Source organism: Brachyhypopomus gauderio, unplaced genomic scaffold (genome assembly GCF_052324685.1).
Source record: "Brachyhypopomus gauderio isolate BG-103 unplaced genomic scaffold, BGAUD_0.2 sc51, whole genome shotgun sequence".
In the NCBI taxonomy this organism is placed as follows: Eukaryota; Metazoa; Chordata; class Actinopteri; order Gymnotiformes; family Hypopomidae; genus Brachyhypopomus; species Brachyhypopomus gauderio.
The window spans coordinates 1485780-1501380 of NW_027506876.1; the positions used below are offsets into that span (position 1 = coordinate 1485780).

The 15601-nt window shown below is 47.5% G+C and overlaps 1 protein-coding gene across 4 annotated transcripts in view; it reads left to right on the top strand.

Moving 5' to 3' along the window:
- Positions 1 to 15601, top strand: part of LOC143487843 (uncharacterized) — a 95503-nt gene that overhangs the window by 23962 nt on the left and 55940 nt on the right. For 3 of the 4 annotated variants that reach the window (XR_013124397.1, XR_013124398.1, XR_013124400.1), the window contains one exon: positions 2526 to 4759. The exons of the other annotated variant lie outside the window; for it this stretch is intronic. The gene's annotated coding sequence lies outside the window, so the exon portion shown is untranslated. Of the gene's footprint in view, positions 1 to 2525; positions 4760 to 15601 lie in introns of those variants that run through there. 4 annotated transcript variants of the gene reach the window in all.

Here is a 15601-nt window from a genome sequence, read left to right on the forward strand (position 1 = left end):
GTAGTATAAAGAAACACCCCTCAAAAACAGGGGAATGAACATTTACCTGACCAATTGTAATGTTGCATTAGTGCTGGAATTTAGGCTACATACTTTACAGCAGGGGTGCTCATTACGTCGATCGCGATCGACCGGTCGATCGCGAAGGAAGTGTCGGTCGATCGCGAAGGAATGTGCGTAGATCGCGTCACATAAAATAGTAGTAGATGAATCGCACATCTGCTCTGACGGTTGTATTTTGATTGACATTCACGGTAGCCAATCCACTCAACAAATTACGTTCGCCCCCCCCCGCTCAACAAATTACGTTCGCCGACACCCCGGTAGATCTTTCTGACTTGGTCATCTTATAAGTAGCTCGCAAGCTGAAAACTGTGAGCACCCCTGCTTTACAGGCATGAAAATCTGTCACCTTTCGGCGAAATTCGCCGTTTTGAAGTTGAAAAGGGTTGAAAGAGGCCAAATAGCGTTTCAATCATACGAACGTTCATTCATGTTATTAATTTACTGCTAAGCGGGACGAGAAGCAGGACCTAGTGCTACACCGCGGACAAGGCAGAAGAGCGAACATTTACCACTACATTTACCAGATCGTACATTTACCACTACATTTACCAGATCGTATATTTACCAGATCGTACATTTACCACTACATTTACCAGATCGTATATTTAACACTACATTTACCAGTGGATTTAATTGGGTTATGGTTTCAATCGTTTTCATATTTTGCGGTAAAACAAAGTTACTGCCGTTCGCTACAGCGTTGAACACAGTCAGAGCCACAAGCTCTTGTGATAAATAGGTAGATAGATAGACCTACTAAGTTCACGTCAACCCCGTGTAGTTAACGGAGACATAAAATAAACACGATTTTTTTTCTAGTGTGTCTGTAGTTGTGTGAGGGGGATGGATATATATGTTTATTATTCAGAGTTAATTTCATAGTTAAAATTAATAGTTAAAATGTATGGGTAAAATGTGGTGATGCAATATGTTATACGTTATATTATACAAGTTCCGTAGCACTGTACTGCAGTTTGGTTCATTTTAGTTCCGATGGGCTGACTTCCCAGTGGGGGGGACTAATGAAGGGACACCTGAGGGGCTGACCTTGTGCTCGCACGAGAGGAGTGTGTGTACGTAGTTGCGCTACGAGTTTTTCCCAGTACTGAGCTGTTCGGCTGGAAATAAAGAGAAATTCCTTTATTTGTAACCCGACTATTTTTCCTTCCCACACCTCAGAAAAGAGACTGGAATAAGTAAATTCACGTTATAGGGTTGGGTGAGGGAAGGGTGAGGATAACATTCGCACCAGGGCTGAAAAGGTTGAAGATGAAGTTGTAAACTCTTGTTGTTTGAGTCTACCCTGTGCTTTAGCCCATGTTAGAAAATAAAAACACGAGAACCCTGGTATATTTTACACTCATTTGGTTCCATACATTGAATCCATTGACAAGACAGTCAAAAAAAATTTTTTTAATGGATTTTACTATATTTTACGGAGACCGTAAGGTGACATCATGTAAAAAAAAACGCGTGGCCACGACTTATTAACGCGTGGGAACGAGATACTAATGTCGCCTTTCACACGCGGCAACAAAGTTTATTTTTTCACAGCAAAGCAAGCAGATCCCAGGGATGTTCGTGAACTGACTGCCCAAGGAAGGTAAACCTGGCTTTATATAATGTAATACTTAATTATCTTGTTCGCACGCATTAATTATCTCGTTCGCACGTGTCAGTAAGTCGTGGCCACGCGTTATTATATTTTTTACATGATGTCACCTTACGGGCTCCGTAATATTTGGCATCACCTGTCGCTGTACCCCCGTACACCAGCAACCACCCGTCAAGTATAAAGGCTTAAACCAGGCTTAACATGGATGGTGTTGTTCTGTTTGTATTTAAAAGCTCTATCCAGTGGTGTTAATTTTTTTGTAACATACCTACTTAAAGCAGGTAATCTTACGGCTTATGTTTTTGCGATGGTGAATCTGATAAAAACAAGAGAGCTTCATACCTCTCACCAGGATTCACTAAATTTGACTTGATCTTTAAATAATTTTCTGGAAGAGGACCCCCAGATAACTCCCATTAAATACACATTTATGTACATTTATTGCTCAGGTGTTCATTCTCTCTTCTCTCCTTACACAGGCTGTTTAGATAAATATACTTTATAAATGTGTTTATTGTGTAGAATTAGGCAAAAGAGGCCGTGTCCCAACTACACCACATTTTCAGTAATTGCTGGCATTGTCTTTTGCCAGGAAAAATTTTTCAGTCAAATGAAAATTTCTTGCTTTAACCCATGCTATAGAGTGGCACTGAACGAAACGGACAGAGACACATATCACAACATAGACAAATGTTTTCATTTTAGTGAAGTAATGAAGCCTAGCACTGTCTCCTGATGGTCTTTAGCATGAATGTCTTTACCATTATGCAGAGCCCAAACGGTTCTTTGTCATGATTGTTTCGTCTTCATCTCGCAATGAATTTGCAATGTCTTTTTCCTCTAGGAATTAATGCTCTCCACTTTTCCAAACAAATCTGTGAGGAGTATGTCAGACTGCTGAAATCAGTAAACATGGAAAAGGAGAAAAGCTACAACTGCTTACAGTGTGGAAAGAGTTTTACTACACAGACAAATCTCCAGCAACACCAGCGCATTCACACAGGAGAGAAGCCATATCACTGCTCAGAGTGTGGGAAGAGTTTTACTCAACAGAGTAGTCTTCAACTGCACCAGCGCATTCACACAGGAGAGAAGCCATATCACTGCTCTGAGTGTGGGAAGAGTTTTATTCATCAGGGTCATCTCAACGTACACCAGCGTATTCACACAGGAGAGAAGCCGTATCACTGCTCAGAGTGTGGGAAGAGTTTTACTCAACAGAGTAGTCTCAATGTACACCAGCACATTCACACAGGAGAGAAGCCATATCACTGCTCAGAGTGTGGGAAGAGTTTTACTACACAGAGTAATCTTCAACGGCACCTGCGGCTTCACACAGTAAAGAAGCCATATCACTGCTCAGAGTGTGGGAAGAGTTTTACTAGACAGTTAAATCTCCAGGAACACCAGCGCATTCACACAGGAGAGAAGCCATATCACTGCTCAGAGTGTGGGAAGAGTTTTACTACACAGAGAAATCTCCAGCAACACCAGCACATTCACACAGGAGAGAAGCCATATCACTGCTCAGAGTGTGGGAAGAGTTTTACTAGACAGAGTACTCTCAACGAACACCAGCACATGCACACAGGAATGAAGCCATAACACTGCTCAGAATGGGAAGTCTGATGCTTCTAGCTACAATTCTAGTTAACTGTACATTTTCTGTATTGCACTAATACTGCACTGTATTAGTACAGAATGAAGCATGTTGGACAGACTACATATGATCTGCAGTAAACAGTAGTGGGAGACTGAGCACAGACGTTTGAACGTTTCCTCATCAGTCATGAATGATTTTAGATTACTTATGTTTTCACTCTCCATGGCCAGCAGGCTAACTGGAGTATTCATATGCATCAGTGTCCCTGTTTGGTTAAGAATGATGTCAGTTTGTTAGTGTAAATGTGGATCGGCACATAAGAGATAGTAATTGGTAAGTGAACATGACAAACGTTACCGGATAACAATACAGAGGTGAATATACGAAAAACCACATGTACAAATATGCCCCGTACCCCCCAAAAATGTTTTGGTACCTCTGGGGATTCTAGGGGTGCCACCAGGGGCACATGAGCCGCAACAGGTCCTATAGAGCATTGTATTGATGTAGACTCTTGTTAGCAGGTCGGGGCTGCATTGTACAGCCACAGACACTCGTCCCCTGGCCTTTGATGTACACTGTAGCGCTACAGATTTGGAGCAGTGAACTGTAGGCTCGTACTGAACAGCCATATTAACGTCCTGCTGCTCTGTCCTTGTAGCAGGTCTCTTAGTAGTTGGGGCTGTGGTAACCTTCTTGGGTACTGGTGCCTGTGCTGAGACTTCCTCTCTGTGTGCTCTAGGTGGAAAATGAACAACCTAGGGAGCAGAGAATGCACCAAATTCAAAATCATCAACAGTGGATCCACTCTTGTCAATTTTTTTTTTATTGTTTGCTCTGGAGAATGAACCCCTCCAAATTATCCTCCTCGTTGAACTCGTGAGAGGGACAAATTGAGGAGGGTAGCTCAAACGGTTCACCATCCATAACCTGTTTAATCAAGTCCTCAAACAAGATACGCATTGGAAGATAACCGTAATCCTCTTCCTGATAATGCCTCACCTCGTAAGACTCCCTCACTGTCCTTTAATGGTGGATTATTCTGTGACGTGGCAGGTGTTGTGCAATCAGGAAGCGCACACAGTCCCTGAGGTTATTGTTTTTTATCAAACGGGTTTTACTTTGACCATATGGGGTTGCACACAAATTGACAATAGACACACGAACAGCATGAGCACAATGAGGCATAATAACACTAACGGAACTAACAGGTTAACCTACAAAAAACATGGACTACACTTGCTTGCAAAGTGAACATACAAGTTACTGTGTGTTTTGGATTCCTGTAAAAATATTAGGCTTTAAATTTCAATGTGTTTCAATAATTTAATTAGTTTTTAATATGTGATGAAAGCTGATGAGAAATGTGCATAAATGTATTAACTGGGAGTCCATGGAAACCATGGTGGTGTTTTTGACCCTTCGGAAAGTCTGTAAATGCTCTAGAGACAGATTAAAAGCCATACTACACAGCAGACCTTTTAGTGTCTTGTTTTTTCTTCAGTTTGTTACACTCAGTTATATATATAGTAACGAAATAGAATAACTGTACTAAAAGTACTAAAATGCTGTATCTGTACTTTACTGGAGTATAATTTTTTTTTCTCCTACTTCCACTTTTACTTCACTACATATTTTCCATTAGTTTAATACTTTTGCTCCGATACAATTTTTACGTGCTGTATAGTTACTTGTTACAATTATAAACATGTTAGCTGGTGTTGTCACCGGGTCAAGCGAGCAGGCTGTTTTGTGAGAAAACTGCGACTCATGAGTCCGTGCGGCAAAAATGACGCAATCTCGATGGCTCCATCCATGCGCATTGGCCCCGCGCGGCCGTGCCCCACTCAATTGTTGTGTGTGCAAAGTTACAAGGAGGAACGAGTGATCGTGGTGGACAGGGTGAGGAAGGAGACAGCCTCTGGCCCTACCTAGACACGATGTTTGCATTTGCCGGAGTGAAATAAAATTCCTATCTGATGAAGTGCCTAAAGAGTGTGAAATATTGGCCTTCAAAAATTCAAATTTGAACTTGAAGAAACGCATCAATGTAAGTTACAAATATAACGCACAGAAGACACACCAGCTTGAGCTGTCAGTAAGCGCTAGTTAGGTTAGATATCTTAGCTGACTAATTATGTTCGTGACGTGCTGCAGTATTCACTTAACATTAGCTGGTAATCATAAAGGTGATGTCATGCTGAGTTGTGTTTTTAGCAACAGTAAGCCGTGTCTCTTCGTGCTGACTAATCATGTGTCCATGTTTATAGTGTAGTGTTTTTATAGGGTAAGGGCATTTATTGAGGGTAAACGCAGGGCAGTAGGCTCACCCTTAGAATCCGAAGGACGGATTTTACCTCCAAAATACACCTTGTTTTCTCAGCCAAATTAAGAATCTAAACTAATTTTTAAGTTGCTACTTGTTTTTACATACAGAATCAGGGTGGCCGCGGGTCCTTAAAAAGTCTTAAATGGTATTAAATTTCATTTTTGTCAAATAAGGCCTTGAAAAGTCTTATTTTGTCAACCGAAATGTCTTAAATTTGCGGAGCTAAATTTAGGGAGGAATAATTCTGTTCTGTACTATGAACGTGGGGGTTCATAGTAGGAAATAAGTTCCTGGAGGTATTCAGGAGCAAGCCCGTGCAGTGCTTTATATGTTAATAATAGAATTTTAAAATCAATACGGAATTTAACTGGGAGCCAGTGCAGAGCTGATAGGACTGGTGTAATATGTTAAAATTTTCTAGTTCTGGTCAGAACTCTGGCTGTGGCATTTTGAACTATTTGAAGTTTATTTAGATTCCTATTTGAACATCCTGACAGTAGTGCATTGCAGTAGTCTAATCTAGAGCTAACAAAGGCGTGCACCAATTTTTCTGCATCATCCTGTGATAATGCATTTCTTAATTTGGCAATGTTGCGGAGATGTAGAAAAGCTATCCTAGTAGTATTATCTATGTATTTATCAAATGATAGGTCGGAGTCGAGTATGACACCTAGGTTTTTGGCTACTGTGCCAGGTGTAATGGGATAGTCTGCAAGATTAAGCATTAGATCTGGAATTTTTTGTCTTGCGGCCTTAGGGCCCACAAGGAGAACTTCTGTTTTGTCCTCATTTAGTTGGAGGAAGTTTAGAGACATCCAGCATTTAATATCTCTTACACAGGCCTCAATTTTTTCTCAACTGAGTTTGTCATCAGGTTTGGCTGATATGTAAAGTATTTTTCTTTAAAAAGAAAAGCACAGAAATAGTTTAAAGTAAATATGGACCAACAGGAAATCAAGGAAGTATTTGAGTTCAAATATTTGGGGGTTATTTTAGATTCTAAACTAAAGTTTGGTTCTCACATTAAAAAATGTCCAAGATAATAAATATTAATATAAACTGTTTCCGTTTGATAAGACTGTCACGGTAGGCTGGCCCGGAGGCCGCCAGAGGGCGCCCAAACACACGGGTTAAGCGGTTAAGCGGTTGCAGTGGACTGCTACGGTGGAGCAGGCTTTCGAGGCTTTAAAAAGGGCATTCGCAACGGCTCCTGTGTTGCATCAGCCCGATCCTAGCAAGCCCTTCATCGTTGAAGTAGACGCTTCGGATGTGGGAGTGGGAGCTGTGCTGTCCCAGCGTTTCAAGAAGCACAGCTCTCCCAAGCCGATCGCTTTCTTTTCTAAGAAGCTGAGCTCCGCTGAAAGGAATTACGGGGTAGGTGACGATGAGCTGTTGGCGATGAAACTAGCCTTTGAGGAGTGGAGGCATTGGTTAGAGGGAGCGAGACATCCCTTCAGCGTTATTACGGACCACAAAAATCTGGAGTACCTGAAAACCACCAAGAGAATGAATGCACGACAAGCCCGCTGGTCTTTATTCTTCTCAAGGTTTCGTTTTCAGGTCACCTACCGCCCCGGGGATAAGAACACACGAGCCGATGCCCTCTCTCGGTCCTTTCCCGAGAGCAAGGAGTCCACGGAGGAGGAACCCATACTCCCTGCGGAGTGCTTTCTCAACTCTGTGGAGTGGGAGATCGACAGGGCGATCTCCGCGGCCAATCCGCATCCCCGATGTCCTCCTCATCGCAGGTATGTTCCCCCGGCACAACGCACTCCCCTCATTACCTGGGCTCATTGGTCTCTTGGCACAGGACATCCCGGGTCCACCCGTACGTCGCAGGTGCTGGGAGCCCGTTACTGGTGGCCCGGTATGCATCGAGACGTCTTGCGCCACGTTGCATCATGCGCCGAGTGCGCGCGGAGCAAAGTGCTGCGCACTCCTCCGGCTGGCAAGCTACTGCCGCTTCCAGTCCCCAGGCAGCCCTGGACGCACATAGCTGTGGACTTCGTCACGGACCTGCCTGTGTCGGAGGGTAACAACACCATCCTTACCGTCATAGACAGGTTCTCTAAGATGGTGAGGTTCATAACGCTTCCAGGGTTGCCAACAGCGTGGGAGACAGCGGAGGTGCTGCTCCGCGAGGTGTTTCGGCTTTACGGAATCCCCGAAGACATCGTTTCCGATCGAGGACCACAGTTCACCTCTCGGGTCTGGAAAGAGTTCCTCACAAAGCTGAACATCACGGTCAGTCTGACATCCGGCTACCACCCACAGGCTAACGGGCAAGTAGAGCGTGCAAACCAAGAGCTGGGACGGTTCCTGCGTGCCTATTGCAGTGAGTATCCCGACACCTGGAGTTCGCTGCTCATGTGGGCTGAATGCGCTCAGAACTCCTTGGTTCAGTCCAGCACCGGACTAACACCCTTTGAGTGCGTTCTAGGGAGACAGCCGGCTCTATATCCCTGGAACGCTGCCACATCCGACCAACCGATTGTGGAGGACTGGTGCAGGAGAAGCGAGCGAGTGTGGGCTGATACGCAGCCCTGAAGCCGTACCGGGAGGGTCCTCTGAGCGCGGAAGCGAGACCGAGACCGCCGTCTCCGTTACAGCTGTCAGACGGACCTGCGCACCACGTTAGAAGGTTGCTGAGCTCTCGGCGTCTGGGTGGAGCACTGCAATATATGGTGGACTGGGAGGGCTACGGTCCTGAGGAGCGGTCGTGGGTTCCGGCTTCTCAGGTGCTGGACCCCTCCATGCTCGCCTCCTTCCATCGAGAGCATCCCAGTCTTCCTGCTCCGCGCCGTCCGGGACGCCCGAGGAAAGTCCGGCTGGAGGGATCCTTGGGGAGGGGTTCTGTCACGGTAGGCCGGCCCGGAGGCCGCCAGAGGGCGCCCAAACACACACCTTCGGTCACACGCACACCCACAACCACACGCAGCACACCCTCGCAGCCTCGATCACTCCCACCTTCCCAATCACCAGAATACTAGCACCTGTCTCTAATCAGCTGGGGTGTATTTATTTCCACAGGTCGCGCCGTCCAGTGCTGCGCATTTACCTGGCTACCCCATCTCGCTCCGTGGGAGAGAGGAGTATTACTCACCTGTGTGCCTTAGTCTTTGTTGCTCGCTTGTCTTCTATATTTCTTTTGCTTTACTGTTTCTACTGCCGTGGTGCCTGAGTTCCTAAGTTTCCATGGAGAATAAACAGGTCACCCTCAGCCTCTGTCTCCTGCTGCTTCTGTCCAAACGTCACAAAGACCCTGTATATATACTCAAGCAGCTCAAATGTATATGCATGCAATGGTAATATCACATATGTCGAACTGCTCTATCATCTGTAGTTAAGCCATTAATGTCATTATACAAGCAAACCCTAAAAGTGTTTGATAAGAAACCAGTAAAGTGGCATCATTGCCAAATTATTCAAAAATATAATTTGCTGTGTTTTGATAATTTCCTTAAATTTTCATTTATAAAAACAACATTTAAATGTATTAATGGTCTTGCTCCTGAAGTAATTTGTCAGTTAATAGAAAAAAACATAATAATTAAGTTGTGAGAACGAGAGCTGGGGTCAGCATTGTATTTATTTATGTCATTCTCCTTGAATGTTTAGATTAAAAGCCTAACCTGGGACAAGGGTTGTAAATTAGCCTTTGTCTAGAATCCCTGTTTACGTTGCATCTTTTGCCCATGGGTGATAATGTTTTGTTGTACTGTCCCTGTAAAAATAAATAATTAAATAAAATAAATGAGGAGAGAATGACCATCAGTGCCACAAGTACAATGAAAATGTTGAATTATTGTACGAACCTGTCGTGTGCTTCATCGCAAGTTCACAGGTCTGTGAAGGAGGCCCTGGCAAGGACGTTGGGGACAGAGGGGAAGAGGCCCATTCTAGATCTTCTTGGTGACCTTGACATAAAAGAGCAACTTGGATACATGCCAGCCACTATAAAAAAAAAGTCCATGAGAGCCAGAGCAAACAAACACATGAAGAGTACGCTCAGTGAACACTGGCAGCACATGTCTCAGTATATGTATCAGTGCTTTTAGACAAAGATGAAACTGAATTTGTAAACCTGAGTTTGGGGAACACGGCTGTCTGTGCAGCATCATGCACAATAACATTTAGATTTACAAATCGAACATGGTTGAAATCAATGTAGTATAAAAGAAGGGTGATCTGGGCGCCTCAGCTAAAGTGGGAGGAGTGCAGATGGGGCGTGGCCGCACTCCAAGCACAGTGGCTGTCAAGAAAGATTAACGCTCACCCGGTACAGTACACGCTCCCAAAACAGCAGATACCTTGAAGGACACAGTTGAGAAGGAGGACCTTAGAGACGTAGAGGAACAGCAAGGAGACTTTCCCATGGTCACACACACAGACACTGATGTTTATAGAGTGAACTTTCAGTGCCAGGGCAATGTTGCCTGTGCACTGGCTATACTTCAGAAACAAACACTGGAGGTCGAAAGGCCTTGTTGGATCTGTCGAGCTCTCTCTAGGAGATGGAGCTCAGTTCCACTGACACACCACATGTTAGAGAATGATGGACTTTAGTTTAGACAACATCCTCCTCTCAATCACTGCAGTCAGGGAGTCCAGCTCAAAAAGTGAGACGACTGTGGCCCTTCCTGTAGATCAGAGGTCACAAACAGGCGGACCGCGGTCCGGATCCGTACCCAAACGCAGTCCTATCTGGACCCAATCTCATTCCTGATTGAATCTGCAAATTTCTATTTCCGTGGTCCGCAACCAACGGACCACGAGAGTTTTAAACCGGAGCATTTATTTCAGGATATTGAAAAAACACTCCGTCACAAGTGTTACGTTCGCGCAAACCACCCCCCCCCCCCCACCCCGGACCACAGGTCAGAGCTATCTGCCAAATTTGGCCCGCAGAAAAATATAGTTGATTAGTCCTGTTGAGTGTTTTGGTGTTTTTACCCCAGTCCGGTTTATTGTCTTTGTACACTCCCAGGTATATGTAGTCCTCGACAGTGTCCACAGTGACCCCACTGATGGACACAGGGGTAGATAGTTTGTAATCCAGGACACGAAGGGGGTGTCTACTTGCATCACCATCAGCTTCTCACCCAGAAGAGCAGGCTGGATGGTATTAAATGCACTGGAGAAGTAAAAAAAACTTGTTCAGGTGAGCGTAGACTCGGTCGAGCAGGTAGATGATGGTGTCCTCAACTCCCAGGCGGGGCAGGTAGGCAAACTGGAGGGGGGGTCTAGGAGTGGTTGAACTCTGGGCCGGAGCTGATCCAGGACGAGCATCTCCATGGTCTTCATGATGTGGGACGTAAGTGCCACCAGTCTATAGTCCTTGACGTCACTAGGGCGCGGTGTGGGACCATGATGACCTGTGAGAACTCCCACAGTAAATAATAAGATGGAAGTCCTAGAGCAAGCAGTTCAAAATTGGGGCAACAGGTCCTTTCCTTGATGGTAATGTGACCAGGGTGAAACCAGCGGTTATTAATAAGCACAGTGAGACACCCCCCCCCCTTTTTCTCACTCGCCGCGCTGCACCATTCTGCACGAAGAGTGAAATCCATCCACAGAAACGATGTTATCCAGAATGTCCTGGTGTAGCCATGTCTCCGTAAAGCACATTAAACTACATTCCCGGTACTCCCGCCGACTCTTTGTTAATGCTGTAAGTTCGTCCATTTTATTCACCAGCAATCTCACGTTGCCCATAACAACGGAGGTGACGCGCAGCTTAAATGCTTTTTTCTCCATAATTCGCCGTTGTCTCACTCTCACTTTGGCTGTGTGCTGGTTAGTGCCACCTCTGCTTCCCCTGTGTGTTCACCTCCTTAACTCTGCTGGGAATTGTGTTGTAAAGTCCGCTATGTCGGCCAGCTTCAGTGCAGTCAGCTGGTCCCGGCTGTACACAGAGCAGACATGTTGCTGCGCTGCGTGAGTGAAAAAAGTAAAAAATAACCTCTCTACTAACATGAATCGAGAGGGCACAGATTCACAAAGTTACCAACTAAGCATACAAAAGTTTAAATAAAGAAAATAAGTAAAAGCAGAAAACAACAGACGAGCAACTGTAACAGGCTGCATGCAAACACACGTCTGAGCACCAGTCCCGTGTATTGTGTATAAAAACCTGATCAAAACAGATTAACTCAGATGCACGCTGTGACAGATGTCACAATGTACCAGCCAACCTGACTCATATGTTTTGTTCATGTCCCAGCTGGCCACCAATGTCACCGGAATTTGATTTTTGGTTGACTGTTGGTCATGACGTCGCATGACAACAAATTAACGTCAGGATAACGTCTAATATTAACGTCAATTTGACGTAGAATTGTGACGACATATGATGCTGATATTTTGTTGGTTTTAAAGTCATGATGTTATCTAACCTAAATCCCGCGTCTTCCAAACATCATATCCTGATGTGAAATTGACGTAAAATACCAACAATTAGTTGTGGGTCTGGTAAACCCAGCGTCTGGTAAACGTCGGAATCTTAACGTCTACTCGACGTTACATTCTAACATCAATAGACGCTGGTATTTTGTTGTTTTTGTGTCGTAATGATACGTAACCAAAATCCACCGTCACTCAAACGTCGCATTCTTATGTCAAATTTATGTAAAATACTGTAGCGTCGGGCCAATGGGGGGTGCCAGAGGGTGACACCATTACCCATGAGCCCTTGCGGCCCCGGCCCTGTTATGTTTAATTATGCGATGTTTATGTTTGTATTGTGTTTTTAATGATTATTATTGTGTTTTATTAGTTAAGTCACCCCGGTCCATCCTTTTGTGTACCTGTGCATTATCTTAGTTTCCCCTCCATGTATGTGTAACGTTGCCGTCGTCATGACCTCCCCCTGTGTTTCATGTGCAAGGGGGACCTCATTTAGGCCTCGAGTTATACTGATTGTGCCTGTGAGTGCCAGTTTTATTACAAAGATCAACAAAACCTCTGTTCTGTTTGGAGAATGGACTTCTCTGCAACTTCTTTCTACCACCCCACGCCACAACTGGTGTCAGAAGTGGCTCTCCGTGATGAAATATTCCACCTTTCCGGAGAGCTCGAACGGCTTGAAGCAGGGCTGAGAGAGAAGCGAAGGAACGGCAGGAAATCGGTCAGACGTCATCTTGACGGGCCAAGCGACATCGTACCACCGTCCCTCGGACGCAGAACGACACCCGCCGGGACGTGCCACACGCGCGACGAGATGTTACCACCACCCGCTGGGACGCGCCACACGCGCGACGAGATGTTACCACCACCCGCCGGGACGCGCCACGAGACGTTACCTCCCGCCGCCACGCGTACATCGGCAACGGAAGCGACGACCGGCCCGACACGCCGGCTCAGCCTGCCTGGCTATGACGGCGAAGCGGATTGGGCGGCGTTCGAGGCTCAGCTCGATGCCGTCGCCAACTACGAGAGCTGGTCGGACACTGAGACGGCGGTTCAACTGTGCCTGGCGCTACGGGGACCTGCGCTCAGGGTTCTAGTCGGGCTCCCAGCGGAGGACAGGAACGCACTGACGCCACTCAAAGCGGCACTGAGGAGCAGGTTCGGGCGGCAACCGGACGAGTCGACGGCGAAGCAGCTCTTGGCGGGACGTCGCCGTGCTCGGGGAGAAGGCCTGAGAGTGTTGGCATCGGAGCTGGCACTGTTGGTTCGCCTGGCCTACCCCCTGTTCCCACGCGAGGCCCAACGGCAGTTAGAACTAGATTTTTTTCTGGGCGCGGTGGAGCCGGCTGAGCTGAGGAGACACGTCCGCCTGTACAACCCGACCACTCTCGACGCTGCCGTGGACGAGGCCGTCAGGGCAGAACAAATCTTCACCGGTGACTGCCTTAACAGGATGCCCCGTCAGACCCGCCCACACGACCGCCAAGCAAGCCACCGACTGGTCTGCTGGAATTGCGGGGCTCACAGCCACAAAGCCAGCCAGTGCAACGGCTCGGGAAACGAGCAAGGAGCCGCCCGGTGAGGGGCGCGGTGACTCCGGTTCTCACTGGCCACCCCTCTTTCGTTGTTTCGAGAATCGCCGGACAACGTGACTGGCATATTTCATGTAAGTTTGGCGATATCTCTGTTACCGCTCTGATTGACACGGGGTCTTCGGTCTCGTTAATTAGGCCTGAACTGATTAATTATTGCTCAGGGGGGCCTGATGCTGTGGAGTGGGTCCGGGGGAATTTAATATCAGTAACCGGCGAGCGGTTTGAGCTGCTAGGGCGCACCAATGTCTCCTTTGACTTCGGGCAGGGACCCGTGGCGCATGAGTTCTGGGTCGGGGATGTGTTTGATCGCTGCATCCTCGGTAATGACTTCTTGGGGAAGAACGGGGCTGTTATCAACTATAGACAGGGGGAGTTGTCGCTAAACGGGCGAAGAGTTGACGTGTGCTGTGGAGATGATGCAGCCTCACGTTCGTGCGTTACATCAGCTGTGCCAGTGAGTCGAGAAATGCTGTCTCCGTCACCGGGGGACCCGGTCCATGAGTTGTGGCTTAGATGTAGCGTGGGCCTGTCCGCGTCGCAGGGCGAGCTACTCAGCGAGCTGCTGAATCACTATAGGGGACTGTTCGCTGTGAGCGAGCGTGATTGTTCGAGGACGGGGCTGGCGAGCCACGCGATTGACACGGGCGACGCCAAACCTGTCCGCCTGAGACCGCATCGCCTCCCTTTAACCAAGCGTGTGGCAGCCGAACGCCAAATCCGCGCAATGGCAGCGGCCGGCGTAATTGAGCCTTCAAATAGTTCATGGTCTGCCCCCGTGGTCTTAGCCAAGAAGAAGGACGGTTCATGGCGGTTTTGCGTCGACTACCGACGTTTAAATGCTGTGACTAAACTCGACTCTTACCCGATGCCGCGAGTAGACGACACACTCGAGTGGTTAGCTGGCTCAGACTGGTTCAGCTCCCTGGACCTGCGTAGCGGGTACTGGCAGGTCCCGTTGGACGAGTCAGCGAAGGAGAAGACTGCGTTTTCGATCGGTGCAGGTCTCTGGCACTTCAAGGTCCTCCCCTTCGGGCTCTGTAACGCGCCGGCCACTTTCGAGCGGTTAATGGAGCGAGTGTTGTCTGGGGTTCCGAGCAGTAAATGTGTGGTGTATTTGGATGACGTGCTGGTCCATGCTACGGGCTTCGAGTCTGCGCTGGCCAACCTAGAGTTGGTACTGGGCTTAGTGAAGGAGGCCAATCTGTCCCTCAACCCGGCTAAATGTAACCTCCTTCAGCGTCGCATTAATTTTCTCGGGCATGTGGTCAGCGGAGAGGGCATAGCCACTGATCCCGGCAAGACGGGCGCGGTCCGTGAATGGCCCACTCCGCGTACGGTGCGACAAGTTCGCAGTTTCCTCGGGCTCACGTCATACTGCCGCCGTTTTGTAAAGGGCTTCGCGGACATTGCTGCCCCCCTTCACCGCCTGACAAGGGGTGGCGGAACGAGATTTAGCTGGCCTGACGACGCCGAGTGTGCTTTCCGTACACTAAAGCAGAGACTGTGCAGTGCGCCTGTTCTGGCCTATCCTTCCCCCACTGAGCGCTTTATTGTCGACACTGATGCAAGCGACCACGGGTTGGGTGCTGTACTGTCACAGGTCCAAGAGGGCTCAGAGCGCGCAATAGCATACTTCAGCCGCCGCCTGGACAAAGTTGAGAAAAATTATTGTGTGACACGGCGCGAGCTGTTAGCAGTGGTTGAAGGGCTTTGGCATTTCCGACCTTACGTGTACGGCGTACCTTTTCTGCTGAGGACAGACTATGCTTCACTGCAATGGCTGTTGAACTTCCGGGAGCCTGAGGGCCAGCTAGCGAGATGGTTAGCCAGGCTACAAGAGTTTAACTTTGGTAGAGCACAGACCGGGCAGAATCCACGGGAATGCTGACGCACTGTCTCGCCGGCCGTGCACTTCCCACGATTGCAAGCACTGCCAGCGCGCTGAGGGAAAGGCAGAAACTGTCGGTGTATGTGCAGCGGTGGGC